This window comes from Zootoca vivipara, chromosome 5 (genome assembly GCF_965207765.1).
Source record: "Zootoca vivipara chromosome 5, rZooViv2.hap1.1, whole genome shotgun sequence".
Taxonomy (NCBI): Eukaryota; Metazoa; Chordata; class Lepidosauria; order Squamata; family Lacertidae; genus Zootoca; species Zootoca vivipara.
Genome location: NC_142588.1, coordinates 96667770 through 96683747, shown reverse-complemented (window position 1 = coordinate 96683747; position 15978 = coordinate 96667770). Strand labels below are relative to the sequence as shown.

Genomic DNA, 15978 nt, shown 5'->3' with positions numbered 1-15978 from the left:
TTTCCTTGGCGTTTGTGATTTCTGACTATTTCTTCATGACACAATGATCCCCCCACCCCACCCCACATTTCAAGTCACTCTGATGTGCCCTTTTTAATCCCTTCTTGCAATAAAGTTTATGCTTCAAAGTTTCATGGTTATAAATTTTATTTCTGTCCTTCTGTAGAGTTCAGGTGAAAAAGGCAATGTCACGATGGAGACCTCTAAAACCATCCTTGACTACGGTCATCTTGAGTTTCTCTGGATTTAGGAAGATTGTGTCCAGTGCAGGCTCTTCAGTTTAATATTTGCTTAAGTAGAGATGTCAGGAGGTCTTTTTACAGGCCAAGGACATCCTTGAACCCAGCACACCAACTGATGTTGGCCCTCACACTTAAGACATGTGTCTGCAAAAAAAGAAAAGAAAAAAGAAGGAATTTCCAGAATGGTTAGATATGTACCCTTTTCACAGATAAGACATTTTGGCAGTGAAATAAAGTGGCCACAGAAACGTCTTAAAGTATATTGGCTCTCGCCTTACGATATTAAAATTTGTCCTGTTGAGAAGCAGAAAAGTCAGCCATCAGTAGCTGTTAAAAAAGAGAGAGACACCAATGTGATGAAACCTTTCTAGCTCAGCCTTCCATAACTCAGTGCCTTCCAGATGTTTTGGACTGTGCATCCCATAATTGTTAGCCACATTTGGCCATGTTGACTAGGCTTGATGGGAGTCCTAATCCAAGAGATCTGGGATGGGGAAGGCTGTTTACATTATCTACTAAGGTGTCGTTTGGTAATTAAATATGTTGCTCTGAATATCTTACATAAGGAAAGTCTGCTGGATCAGGCCAATGGCCCATCTGTTCCAGCATTACCGGTAGCCAAACATATTCTGCAATATTCACTCCTATTTCACTGTATCTGAAGAAGTGTGCATGCACACGAAAGCTCATACCAAAATAAAAACTTAGTTGGTCTTTAAGGTGCTACTGAAGGAATTTTTTTATTTTACTTCGACCCAGACCAACATGGCTACCTACCTGTAACCATATTCTGCAAATGTTGGGAAAACAGTTCCACCCAGTCCCGGCCTGCACCACCATAACAGTTGGGAAGTTCCACGTTCTCTTGTTTTGTCAGTTTAAAACATGTTGCTAGTCCACAAGGACTGAATGCATTGGAGGAGATGTGGAGTAACATTGAAGCTTTCTTTTTATTTATTAACTGCTGTTAATAAATATTAACTGCTGCTCCCTTGCTTTGGGAGGGGTGGGGCTGAAGCTGAGCTGTATGGTGAAATCGGTGGACAAATGCGTATTTCTAAAAGGTTCCTGAGTGATGTCAGGGAGAAGTGGAACTAAACTCATGGCTAACATAAACTCTTGAATAAAATTTCCAGCTCCTCTGCGAATGATAGTTTGTCCTGAATCATATCAAATACTGAAGCAAAGTCTCCAGCACTTGAAAAACAACAACAATCAATCACCTCTCATACAAATTATCTTAGTAGTTAATGACAATCATATATATCAGCAGAGGATGTAACCCAATGCCCAGTAGTGTTGAAAATATCATTCCCGCATGTTGTGTTCTGGACTGGACCAGAGTTGTCTCGTAGCCAGAGCAGTTGCTTTCATTGCAGAAAGTCCCAAGTATCTACCTTCAACACATTCAGCAAAAACTTGGCTCTCAAGTGACAAGGAATGGAAAAGACCCTTGTCTTGGGTCATACAAAGCTACTGCCAACTCAAGTGGGAAAAATGCAGCAATGGGCTGCTTCATTAAGAGGCAGCCTCATGTCTTCACCATCAAATAATTTTTCCCTAATTAAAAGCAGGAAAAGATGCTCCTTTTATAAAGGACATGCTTATAATGGACAACAACTTAGATTCTTCTTCTTCTTCTTCTTCTTCTTCTTCTTCTTCTTCTTCTTCTTCTTCTTCTTCTTCTTCTTCTTCTTCTTCTCCTCCTCCTCCTCCTCCTCCTCCTCCTCCTCCTCCTCCTCCGCCTCGGCTTATAAGGTCTTAAGAACATAAAAAGAGCCTGCTGGATCAGGCCGATGGTCTCTCTAGTATCTGTGGGAATGTTCAGGGAGGCAGGAGAGGATATATTGTTTATTAATATCCTTCCTAACTTGCGCTAGCAAGTTCCTTAACGTAGCAGAGTTTCACATTCCCCTTTTAAACGCACAGCAGATAGTTGGTTGCAGGCTTGTGTAAGCCTCTCACTATTATATACAATTCAGTATTGAATTGTATATTCCTGGTAAGCTATCTTTTATCCCTCTTAAAAGAATAAACACACAACAATATTGTGTATAGTATATAAAAGACGTTTACTCACACATTCAGTTCACAGTTGGTTCTCTGTAGGCAGACTTAGTTACAAAGTATATACATCTGGATCTATACCATATGGGGATAATTCCAGTGTCCTCTGTTGGTTGGAAGGCAATTATGTAAATAAGCAACTCGGTTGTAACAAAGGTCCAAGATTGCATCCTACACTTACAAAGTAACTTTTATTGGAAAAAGTCAGTAGCAAAAGAGCATATACAATAAAAACTGCATGCCAAACATTAATGTTGTTCTAGCCAAAGGAAACAAAACCAAGACATGGTCATAGAAGTCTTCATTGCAAAAAACACAAAAACCTGAAATACTGAAATCTATATACAGTATATAGAAATGTAGGCATTGCATGCGCAAAGGTCACAGCCTTACTCTGTAACCGCTGAAGCAAATTGCATCAAATTAGGACAAAGCATACCTTGCCCATCAGCGAGGGATCTGGCATAATTTTTTTCCCCAAAAAAGCACAGCTTTCATACCTTAAATAGTGATTGAATGCAACAAAAGTGGCACACAAATTAGACACCACCAGCAAAAGCTCTGAAGACTCCAGCAGCATCCAATAGAAAGGCAGATTGCTCGCTGTCATCAGCAAAAGCTCTGAAGGGCAAATAATGACATCATCAACCAAGCAACTGAAACCACCAAGGCGGCCATTACCAGACCCCTAGGCCCTGCCAGGCTGCTAGACCCCCACTAGGCCCGGGGGGGGGAGAGGGCGAGCGCCCGGATCGCAGGACGCAGCACAGCCTTTGTTTTATGTAGGCCCCGGCCAGGCTGCTAGGCCCCCACTAGGCCCGGGGGGGGGGGAGAGGGCAAGCACCCGGATCGCAGGACGCAGCACAGCCTTTGTTTTATGTAGGCCCCGGCCAGGCTGCCAGGCCCCTACAAGGCCCCCCCCCGGGGGGGATAACCCACAGCAATCCACTTGGGGGCATGGCAAGGTGTTTTTACTTTAAAATTTAGCGGTCGTTGTGTCACATGCGAGGCTCTGGTGGCCATTTTAAGTAAGGGAAGTCGTGCCCCTTTTAACCTAGGCTTTATACTATGACTGATTGCAAGCCTCTACGTCTTTTTTTTTAAAAAAAAACATGCACTTTCTTTCCCCAGTTTAAGTCCTCGGATATTTGCAGTGGCCAATCCACCCCCCCTCCCTTGATTTACAATCTCCTACCTTCCCCTTGCCACTTCCTGGGTTTTTTATGGAACCAAACAGCTCGGGCACTTCGGAACTCGCCTTCTGTTGCTACAGGGCTGTGGGTCTTCGCTATTTGATCCCTCCCCCCGGGTCGGGATTATTAAAGTAGTTCTCTGGGTTCTCTGGGTCACCTACTCCAAAATTAGAAAATCCAAATAACAAAACACACACACACACAAAACCCCAAAACAACACAACAATGCCCAAATCATACAATACCCACAAAATAAATGACAACCCCAAAAATAAAATTAAACAATAACTTCTGCTTCTCATGTTCTTATTTCAATTTTTTAAAATCTAAATATATAAAAATGTTCACGATGGAGATACAGGGGGGAGGGGGCAGCACTCCCCGGGGAAAACAGAGGGAAGAGTATCCTACTGAAACACAGGGCATAGCTGCCAAGTTTTCCCTTTTCTCGTGAGGAAGCCTATTCAGCATAATGGAATTTCCCTTTAAAAAAGGGAGAACTTGGCAGCTATGACACAGGGATGAGCCAGGGGGTTGGAGGGAGGAGGGGCGGGATATGTAATGGATCGGGACAGGGTGGGGGGAATCACAGGGATGACCCACAGCAACGCATGGTCAGGCCAGCTAGTGCATAATAAATTTATCAGAACAAAGAAATTCTTATACAAAATATATTTCCTATTTAGTTTCCCTTTATAAAAAGGCACCTTGTTTATAGCTAAAATTGATTAATGGTCTTGTTAAGCCTCTCTTTATAACCAATTTATTTCAAGTTTTCCGTAAAAACCCTTTGATATAAACATTATTAGTGCATGTTTTTGTATTAATCAGTTAACTATTGCCTTTTCTATTTTAAAATGAGGTTCTTTAGTGCTGGAAAATAACACTGAGTTTTTACACAGGGTACTTAAGTATCAAACATATGACATCATGGTGCCATAGCACAATTAAAAAAAAATCAACTCATTTTCCTTGCCACATGCACGTCCACATTCCAGGAGTGGCATCTCCTCTTCCTCCTGCTCAGCCTCCGCCTCCGAGCCCCACTCCCCCAGAAAAGGGTGCCTCACCAGCTGGCTGCGGAAAGCAGAGCTGAAATGCTTCAATCTCGGAGGCACTGCCACTGCCTTTTGGGTTGACTTTCTGGGTGCCCAATTTCTGGGTGCCCAAGCACCCATGCCCCCCTGGAGTTGGCTCCCATGGTGTCAGGGCTGATGGGGCTTTCTCTCTTCACAACAATCACGAGGAGAGTCTCCTGACGGTTTTTATAGACTTTATTTACAGTATTACAGGTCATTAGCACTTAATAATCATTCATCAGAGTCACTCAGTTCAGATCTCTGCTGAGGCCTGCGCTTGCCCTTCCAGCAACCCATAAAATGATAAAGTTTCGCGCCTCGCCTTTCAACCCTTCTCTTTTCTGCACGTTTTGGGAGAGCTGGGGTAAACCTCCCCCATCCCCAATTCTGAGCTCGAGCTTAACCCTTGCTGCTCCTGTGAACTTCCTGGCTCTCTAGCCCAGGCATCCTCAAACTGCGGCCCTCCAGATGTTTTGGCCTACAGCTCCCATGATCCCTAGCTAACAGGACCAGTGGCCGGGGAAGATGGGAATTGTAGTCCAAAACATCTGGAGGGCCGAAGTTTGGGGATGTCTGCTCTAGCCTCTAGACTTACTCTGACAGCTCTCCCCTCATCATCTCCCTCCCCCTCGGGCATAACATCCTCTTCTCTCTCCCCCCCCCGCAGGTTGCCCTCCAGGGAGCTGGAAGCCACTGGCTCATCCCTGACACATGGGAAGGAGGCAGGATTCGTAAATCTACCTAAGAATAAAATGAAATTAAGGGTTTTTCTCTAGGATTGTGTGTTGTGTCCCGTTGGTGAAGTGGGGGTGGCTCTGGCCCCTTTTCTGATAGGAATTGTTCTGCATGGAATAGGGGGAGAAAATGTGGGGGATCGAGGAGAGTCAGTTGGGCACGGAGTGAGAAATGTCCCTATTTTCAGCCGAGGAATGTTGGAGGGTCTGGAACCTGTGGGCATGCAATGAATGTTGGAAGATTCAGGACAAACAAAAGAAAGACCCTTTTCATGCAATGCATAGTGTGTGTGTGTGTGTGTGTGTGTGTGTGTGTGTGTGTGTGTGTATTCTTTACTGAAGAATAAAAAGTACAAAAGAAATAGTACCCATGCAGATCAAAACGAAACAAAACAATCAATCAATATTGTATACATTACACAAAGGGGGATTGTTATTGTAGATAACCATTGCATAGTTAAACTATGGAACTCACTCCCACAAGAACTCACTATGGAACTCACTCCCCTGCTTGGCAGGGGGTTGGACTGGATGGCCCTTGTGGTCTCTTCCAACTCTATGATTCTATGAAGAAGCAGTGAAGTTCACCAACCTGGATGGCGTTAAGAGAGGATTAGACAAACTCATGGAGGAGAGGGCAAATCGATGGCTACAAGCCATTATGGCCATGTTCTCACTTTCCTTTCCTAGGAACCAGACCTTTGAACACCACTTTCTGGGAATTGCAGGTGGCCAGGGTGCTGCTGTGTTCATGTTGTGCTTGCAGGCTTCCCAGAAAAGGCATTGGATTTGGCCGCTGGGACAACAGGATCGTGGATTAGATGGGCCATTGGCCTGATCCAGCTGGGCTCTTTTCATGTTCTGATAGATTGTGAGGGAAAGGGCTGTGTGCGCACTTTTGTTTCCTCCCAAGAAAGCAGCAGCTTCTCGCTTGCCCCACCTCCCACTTTCTGATTCCCTGAGAGCTTTTCACTCTCCGCAAAATAAATGGCAACAAATTCTCTACATGTGCTGGAGGCTAAACAAATAAACAGGCAAGCAAACAAGAGCACACACTTATGATTCATTCTTTATTCTGCAATCAGAGCTCGAGCACATTTCCCAGAAGAAACAATTTGTAGAAAAGCACCGGTTTCCTTTGCACAAATGGTTAGGCTTCATATTAGGGTTCAGGGAGGAGGAGATGCTTGAGATGCAAACATTTATTTTTTAATGCAAGACTTTTGGCTGCAGAGGTCAAAATAAATGGTGCTGTGCCAGCTGCCTGTTATGTGCTACAAATGTTTGCCAAGCTACTTATCCGGCCTAACAGACCTGCCTGGATCTAGTTGCCTGTTGACACCAAACCCAGTTAGTAGATTTGTTTCTTGGAGGGGAAAAGAATGATCTGAAGAGAGCAGTATAGAAATGATGATTTTTGAGAGCTAGGGCCCCTTCCTGGAGCAAAAAACTAAGCGGATAGAGGAACCTGATAGAGATAAATAAGAAATTGAGCAGGAAATATATATATATGTATAGATATATATAATGATAAGAGGGTGGAAAATTAAGCTTAGCAGGTACTCATGCCAAGATTGAGAAGAAAGTGGAAACTCCTTGAAAATTAGAAGAAATTTTAATAGATTATATGGACAATAAATACCAATGATGGGAGACTCTAACGGGGTCCCTTCTATTGAAATGGTTAGTTTAGTTTTGTTGTTTGTTGTTTGTTTTTGTTTTAGGTTTGGAAATTGTAGCAAATTTTATTAGTGGATGAATGGTGATAGTAAAAATTGGATACAAGGAAAAAACAAAATCAACGGCAAAAACTTGACAGTAGGGCGAAGAAACACTATGAAAAGAAATATGTAAAAATATATCAGTAAGCTGTGTTGAACGTATTAATACTAGCAAATTGAATCCAATCTCATAACTAGATGTTATAAAATACTTTATTACAATAAGATAACAGGGTATGAATATTAAAACATAACATAGGACACAATTCATTAATTTGGTATAGTAAATACATGATTGATTAAAAGTCAGTTATATACTGTATGTATATTCAATGTTATGTTTATAATTTGTGAAAGAGAGAAGAAAATTAAAACGAACTGTGAAAATATCTGCGAAAAAGGGAAAGATGACAGAATGAAGACAGAAGAAAGAAGAATGGAAGTCCAACATATAAAGTTGAATAGAAATTGGACTTAATAATATTTTTGGTTTTTGTTTCTAGCTTTGTGTTTCTCCCTCCCTTTCTTTTCTTTTCTCCTTTTCTTTTCTTTCTATTTGATTGGAAATTTAAGAATTTAAAGCCATGATAGATATAATGAATATAATGTAATGAACATAGAAATGGAAAATTTAATAAAAATTATTGCAAAAAACACAAAAAACTAAGCAGATATCTCTCACAAAAATTGCAGAGTTAGCAAAGAAATTTGCATAATATGCAGATTAGATCGCCCAGGTTAGTGAAGTGGGACATGACAACCCCCTTGAGACAGAGTTCCTTTCCACCATCCATGCATTCATTCATTCTACATGCATTTGTTGTATGGATGGAATCAAAAGTGAGCAAAACAAACACAAGGATTAAATACCTAACTTTCCTTAGGAAGCTTTTAGAGGCAAGAAGGCTTCCTTCAAAAAAATGGAACAGTGAGGAATGCTAAAAAAGAATTTGAGGAACACAGTGCTAAAAACAGCAAGTTCTTTAAATATATCAGTAGCAGGAGACCATCTAGGGAGGTTGTTGGACTAATGGATGACACTCTAACTACTATAGGACACTATAGCTACTCACCACTGATTAACAAAGTGAAATAGAAGGGAGATGGTGAATAGAATCATAGAATTACACACCTGGAAGGGGTCCTACAGTTCAACTACAATTCTACGCTTCTGTGATTCTTTGTGTCCTGTTTAACTTGGTCCACAGCTGAAGAATCCCTAGCAGATCCACCTTCTGCTTAAAAACCTCCAAGGAAGGAGAGTCCACCACCTCCCAAGGGAAACAGTTCCACTGTCAAATGGCTCTTACCACCAGAAAGTTTTTCCTAATGGTTAGTCAGAATCTCCTTGCCTGTCATTTTAATCCATTGGGTCGGTTCTATCTCCAAGAGCTGCAGAAAACAAGCTCGCTACCTCTTCCTTGTGATAGCCCTGCAGATATTTGAAGACGGTTCTCATGTCTCCTCTGAGTCTCCGCTTCTGCGGGCTAAACACCCCAACTCTCCCCAACCGTTCCTCATAAGGCTTCATTTCCAGATTGTTGGCCATTTTGGTTGCCCTCCTCCTCTGCACACTTTCCAGCTTGTCAACACCCTTCTTAAATTGTGGCACCCAGAACTGGACACAGGACTCCAGGTGTGGTCTGGCCACGGTAGACTAGATCTGGACACAAGACCTCAACAAGCTTGGAGTAGAATTAGCTTTTGATGATGATGATGATGATTTAAAATTATCTCCCAACCTTTATCCTGAGGGCCCACGGTGGGCTTCAATAATTAACATACCATGTTAAACAACATAGTTGTTTTTAACTTACGAGCCCCACATCCCACTCTGGAGGTTTTCATGGCAGTTGCAAGACTCTTTCCCCTCCTGACTTTTCTTTCCTATGCTGCTGCTGTTGCTGCTGCTGCTGCAAGCTCCTGGCTAGGGTCCTGATGACGTCACAATGAGCCCAGCCTGCCTCCGGGCAGAAGCCACCGCTCACCAGTGGGAGCAGCAACCCCTCAGGAAGGGCCCCTTCCCCAAGGTGTGGGAACCATCACCTCCTTTCTGGAGGGGCCCAGGGAGGAGGCTGGGGGGCAGGCAGGAATACCTGAGGGTCCTTCCACCGCCTCTCTTACTCCCCGGAATGTCCTCTGCCCTCCCTGGTCTGAGGGCCACCCAAGGGAGGACGAAGCCACCATGCCCCGGATGGCTAGCCAAAGTTCTAGAACTCAAGGTGAGCCAAGATGCTAGATCCAAGGACTGCGCCAGAGGCGGAACTCTCAGAGGAATCATGTGAGCTGGAAGCTGCCGCTGTCCTCCCAGCATCCTGCCTCCGGGACATGGACAGCAGTAACTGGAAGGAGCGGATTTCCTGCCTGGAGGTGTTTGAGAAGGCCGTGGAGAAGATGGAAAAGAGCCAGATGCCTTGCCAGGCGCTTGTGAGGCTGCTGGACAGGGAGCCCGGGTGGAACGAGACCAAGTTGCAGGTGATGCAGAAAAAGCTGCGCATCGTCACCCTCATCGCCCAGAGGGGGAACTTCACCAAGACCACGGCCCGGTTTGTTCTGGGGAAGCTGGTGGACAAGGTCGGGGATGTTATCTGCAGCGGTGACTCCAAGGAAGCTCTAACGGCCGTAGCAGAAGCCTGTGGGTTGCCCTGGACAGCGAGGAAGGTGGTGGAAGCGGCCTTCTTGCAAGACAGCCCCAGGACCCACTCGGAAACACTCAGCTGGCTGACTGGTGCCATCGAAGACTTTGGCTTCGACAGCCTGGAGGCCCAAGACTTTGTTGGCTACATCAAAGCTGCTTTGACTGCTGCTCACCCAGACGAGAGAGCTTCTGCCTTCAGCCTCCTAAGAGTGATGTATCTGTATGTCGGAGCCCCGTTGAGGGTCTTCTTTGAGGATGAGAAGCCGGCTGTGCTCTCCCAGATTGACATGGAGTTTGAGAAGGTGAGTGGTCAGCACCCGCCCTCTCCAACGCGAGGCCGCTGCAAATTCTGCAGGGACAGCGGGAGCGAGCAGAGAGGGGGCGATGCTCAGCCCTGCAAGAGAAGTGATGCTGTTGACATTAGCCAGAAGATCTCCAAGGAGCTGATGTCAAAGATGCAGGACACGAGCTGGAAGGTCCGGAAGGAAGGGCTGGAGGAGGTTTCCAGGATCCTCAGCAATGTTGGTTCCATCCAGCCCAGCCTGGGGGACCTCCCCATCGCCTTGAAGGCTTGCCTGCATGACTCTAACAAAGCCCTTGTGAAGCAGACGCTCTCTGTCCTCCAGCAGCTGGCCAAGGTAATGGGCCCAGGCATTAGGCAGCACGTCAAGACTCTGGGGATGTCCATCATCGCCATCTTGAGGGACAGCAAAAGTGGTGTGCGGGCTGCAGCTCTCATGACTGTGGAAGCCTGGGCTGAGCAGACTGGCATGAAAGAATGGCTGGAAGTGGAGGATCTTTCTGCAGATCCAAAGAAGGAGAGTTTCTTCCAAAGGCAGGGACTCCTGGGTTGGCTGGTGGAGAAGCTGCCGTCCTCCAGCTCCGCCACCAACGACCTGCTCCGTTGCGTGCCCCACCTCTATGCTGCCCTGGAGGACAACGACGAGGACATGCACAAAGCAGCATACGAGGCTGTGCCGTTCTTCGCCCTCCAGCTTGGCTTTGAGAGGATGTCCGAAGCTGCCAACAAGCTGAAGCCGGCTTCCAAAGACCAGGTGCTCTCTCTGCTGGAGCAAACCCAAGCTGGTCATCCAGCAAAGCCCACCCGGGCTTTCCCCAAATCCCTTTCGAAGCTCCCACGGGGCAAGTCTTGGCCCAAATCCATCTTGGCTTCTCCCCAGCAGTGCAAGCCAGTCTCCTTCTCAACAGAGAACTTAGGAGCCAGCGATGGGGGCATGGATGTCAAGAAAGCCAAGTCGGAAGGCGCTGTCCCCAAACCAAAGAAGCTCCCAAATGTGAAGGCGCAGGCGAAGCTCAGCATGAAGGAAGACTTCAGTAAGCTGGGCCCCATCTTCATCATCGTCCCCAAAGGAAAAGAGCAGAGGGCAAAGGACGAGAAGGCTCTGAAGGTGCTGAGGTGGAATTTTAGCAGCCCCAGCAGCAAATATGTGGAGCAACTCAAGGCCCAGATGTGCAACTGCTTCTCCCCCTGGCTGCAGGAAGAGCTCTTTCACTCCAACTTCCAGCACCACATCAAGGCGCTGACCGTGATGACCAAGCACTTGGAGAGTGAGAAGGATGGGGTCATCAGCTGCCTGGACCTCATCCTGAAATGGCTCAGCCTGCGGCTGTTTGATACCAACACCTGGGTGCTGATGAAGACCTTGGAATACTTAAAGAAACTCTTCAGTCTCCTGATTGAGGAGAGGTACCAGCTGATGGAGAACGAGGCTGCTTCCTTCCTGCCCTACCTCCTTCTGAAGTTGGGAGGGACCAAGGAGTCCATCCTGAAAGAGGTGCGGGCGATTGTGAAGCAGACCACCCTGATCTACCCGGCCTCCAAGACTTTCTGCTTCCTCCTGGAGGGAGCCCAGGCTAAGAATGCCAACCAGAGGGTGGGGTGCTTGAAAGAGCTTGGTTGGCTGCTCAAGACGTATGGTCCAGAAGTGTGTCAGCCAAACCCAAGCAAGACCCTGAAGACCCTGATCACCTTGACAGGAGACTCAAACAATGCTGTCCATTGCGCGGCCTTGAAAGTCATCGCCATTGCCCGGGACGTCTATGGAGTCGAGGCCTTCAAGGCCATTGGGAACATCTCTGACAAGCACATGAACTTGCTGGAAGGGAGCATGAAAGATGCAGCTGCCAAGCAAGTCAAGGAAGAAACAGTGGACACCCAGGTCTTCAACCTGAGTCTTAGGCTGGGGTCTTTAGAAGGGTACAAACAAAGCCACGGAGCTGGTGGCAGCCACACAGGGGGAGAACATCTGGCTTCCCATCCGGACCAAGCTGGGGGGCAGAATGTCAGTGATTGCATTGCCTCCTGCAGAAGTCCAAAAGCAGTTGATGTTGTCCCCTACCGGACTGAGAAGCCCAACATCAACATGATCATCTGCCGCGTCGCCAGCGGCAGCACCAGCACCAGTATTGAGGCGCTTTTGCAGATCCAGGAGATTTTAAAGCAGAAGGACCAAGCAGAAACCCTCTCTGGCCATATCAACCCATTCCTGATTGCAACGCTCCGGCAGCTGAAGTTCATTCACCAGCTCCACGTGATGGCAGAGGAGGAGATGAGGACTCAGAAAGTCATGGAGCTTTACAGCTGCATAATCTCCAACATGGTCTCCCTTTTCCAGGTGGAGAGCCTCGCCCAGGAAGCCTCTGCTGGGGTGCTGAAGGACCTCCTGAGCAGCCTTATTGCCTTGCTGCTGGATTCTCCCATTGACGAGGTCCAGGAAGAGCAGGGCACCGCCCAGTCTATCAGCCACTTGATAAGCAAGGTGCTGGAGAAATCAGACCACAACAGACTTCTCAGCTCTCTGCTGCTGCTGCTCCATGAAGGCTTGAGCGCCCCCACTGACCTGGTGGCCTTTTCTGAGATGGTTGCCAAGTGCTTGTGGAAAGCCATCAAGTTCCTGCCACAAACCATCGGCAGCATCAATCTTGACCAGCTTCTGCTGGACATCCACGTCTTCATGAAGGCAATGCCCAAGGAGAAGTTGAAGCAGTACTCAAGCAACTACCCATCCCGAGCCCTGAAGTCTCTTCTGAACACTCTTTGCAAGCTGAAGGGGGCAGAGATCATGGGTCACCTGACGCTGATCAAGAACAGAGATGAGTCTGAGTTGGAGGATCACCTGTGGAAGGTCGTGGAGCACTTGTCAGAGCAGGCTGCTGCCCATCAGGACAAGGGCTCTCCTCACCCGGATGAGCACAAAGCAAATGAGACTCTGGCAGCCATTTTCAAGAAGATCAACTGCAAGGAGACAGCCAGGGCAGGCCTTGAGGAACTGTATGAATACAAGGGGGGGAACCCACAGGCAGACTTGGAGCCTTTCTTGAGAAACAGCTCACTCCTTTTCCGGAGCTATGTCAAGCACGGTTTGGCAGTTATAGGGACAGAGAGACAAACCAAACAGAAGTGCTCTTCTGCAGAAAGTGGGTTAGAGTGATGCTAACGTTACAGACCCCCATTGCCTAAGAAAAGAGAAAGAAACCTCAAGTAAAGAGCAGAGGGTCAATGAATTGGCGAGGCATGCTTTCCACTGGCCCTCCCTCTCCAGCCAGCAGATCATTCCCAAGGTGAAAAACTAAACAATAAAATCAACCACCTACCTAAGACATCAGAGGTGCCATCATTGAAATCTTGCTTGGGTCATTGGGGCTGGGTTGATGGGCTCTCTCTCTCATAACACTAGAATTCCTGAACATCCAAGGAAGTTGAATGCAGGAAGATTCAGGCCAGGGAATGTTCAGGGTGACAGGAGAGGATGTATTGTTTATTAATATCCTTCCTAACTTGCGCTAGCAATTTCCCTTACTTAACAGAGTTTACATTCCCCTTTACACAGCAGAAAACTAGTTGCAAATTCCTGTGAGTTTCTTAAGACAATACGCATTTCAATCTGGCTTCTCAATCTGGAGAAGCCAGATTGAAATGTGTTTCAATATTTTCCTGGTAAGACCCCTTGAATCCCTCCTAAAAGAATAAAGACACCACGGTCTTACTCATAAGCAAAATAAAAAGAAAGTTTACTCACGATCAGGCAGAGCACAGTGCGATTCCCGAAGGCAGGCTTAAGGCTTAAAGTTACAAGCATATACAAACAGGTTTACCCCATATGTGGGTTGACCTAGTAACTGCAGTTAGCAGTCCAGGAAGTTTGCAGGATGAAAAGAAGATGGAAAAGAGGGAGAGTGGCAGCATGCCTTGTCCTTTTACCAGGTCTGGAAGGGTCACGTCCACCCACTAGTCTCGTGCAAGAGGAAGGATGCTCCAGGCCAGGAGAACAGGAAGTTTTGACTGGCTGGACCAAACATTCCCTTGCATGTCCACTCTAGGAAAACAAGGAGTGTTGTACTTGACTGCTCTCAGTGGATTGCATCCCACAGGTAAAAGGAAGTAAAAGGAGCCAGCGTGGTGGTGTGGTTAAGAGCGATAGACTCGTAATCTGGTGAACCGGGTTCACTTCCCTGCTCCTCCACATGCAGCTGCTGGGTGACCTTGGGCTAGTCACACTTCTCTGAAGTCTCTCAGCCTCGCTCACCTCACAGAGTGTTTGTTGTGGCGGAGGAAGGGAAAGGAGAATGTTAGCCACTTTGAGATTCCTTAGGGTAGTGATAAAGCGGGATATCAAATCCAAACTCCTCTTCTTCTTCTTCTTCCTCCCCCCCTCCTCCTCCTCCTCCTCCTCTTCTTCTTCTTCTTCTTCTTCTTCTTCTTCTTCTTCTTCTTCTTCTTCTTCTTCTTCTTCTTCTTCTTCTTCTTCCTCCTCCTCCCCCTCCTCCTCTTCTTCTTCTTCTTCTTCTTCTTCTTCTTCTTCTTCTTCTTCTTCTTCTTCTTCTTCTTCTTCTTCTTCTTCTTCTTCTTCCTCCTCCTCCTCCTCCTCCTCCTCTTCTTCTTCTTCTTCTTCTTCTTCTTCTTCTTCTTCTTCTTCTTCTTCTTCTTCTTCTTCTTCTTCTTCCTTCTTCTTCTTCTTCTTCTAGCACATACCTGTAGTCAGGACTGCTTTCTGAGGGCCTGAAGGGCCCTGCCCATGCCTCTTTCCACCAGGCTCGGGGTGGGGCCTGACAGGCTTCACAAGGACTGTGGCTGCTGCTCAGCAGAGAGGGCTCCTCTTTTAAATGGTTTTAAATTTTTATCTGTGTTGTTTTAAATGAGACCATCTTGGCTGTGAGCCCTGGAAGACCTGCACCCTGCCTTGCTGGTCCTTGCTGGCCTGGGAGAGTGGAGTGCGGACTGACTCCAGCTACAAAAACTGAGGCTGTTGAACAGATTCTTGGGCTGGAGTATTGTTTATGGGGGGTTGAGAGAGCTTGTTGCTGTTATTGCAGGCATCCCCAAACTTCGGTCCTCCAGATGTTTTGGACTACAATTCCCATCATCCCTGACCACTGGTCCTGTTAGGGGAGTTGTAGGCCAAAACATCTGGAGGGCCGCAGTTTGGGGATGCCTGTGTTATTGATATGATTGTTGTATCCTTAGTTTCAGATCTTATGATTTACGTGGAAATTGTTTCCATTTGGTTGTGTACATTCTGATGTGTTTTATTTATTGTTTATGACTTCTGCCCGCCGCTGGTGCCTTCCACTGTTCAGCTTCCGTTCTTAGACTGAGGTAAAGTTCGCAAACCGGGACACTACTTCCAGTTTTGGGGAGTTCGTAAACCGAATAGTTCGTAAACAGGGCTGTTCTTAAACCGAGGTACCACTGTAATTCATGGAGGAAGAGAAAACTATCAGGACGGCTCTGTTCTGCCTCCCAGTTGGAGGCAGAGGTTTCTTAATACAAGCTGCTGGAAACCATGGAAGGGGTGAGGGCTCTTGTGCTTGGGTCCTCTTTGTGGGATGGAACACTGGGGCAGACAAGTCACAACAGTTCCTAGAGTGTCCACTAACAGGAACACACCTGGAGAGATACCTGACTAAGTTCCTGTTCCTCCAGATATGTAGATGAGATGGATTAGCTGGGACAAAAGCCCCTAGCCAGCAGCCATTCTCTCTCTTAGCCTTCTCTCCTTCGATGGGAACACATCTCCAGAGAATCTCCAGTTAGCATGGTTCTCCCTCTTGGCCTGCAGCCAAGAGAGAGACCAAATGGAGCCTTACTTTACTAAGTAGACTCCAGATGTAAATACTTGTAACTTTTCTACGCAAGCCTGCCTTTTTGAGATTATGCTGTTAACTCAGGATGAAACTGTAAGTAAACTCTATCTTATTTTATAAACACTGTGTTGTGTATTTCTTTTAAGAGGGACAAAGGGGACTTTGCCAGGAAGTATAATATTGTACAGGTTTTTAGCAA

The 15978-nt window shown here is 46.5% G+C and overlaps 1 pseudogene; it reads left to right on the top strand.

The window, feature by feature from the left end:
- Positions 1-9268: 9268 nt before the first annotated feature.
- On the top strand, positions 9269-13126 carry LOC118093977 (cytoskeleton-associated protein 5 pseudogene; annotated as a pseudogene).
- The last annotated feature ends 2852 nt before the right edge of the window (positions 13127-15978 follow it).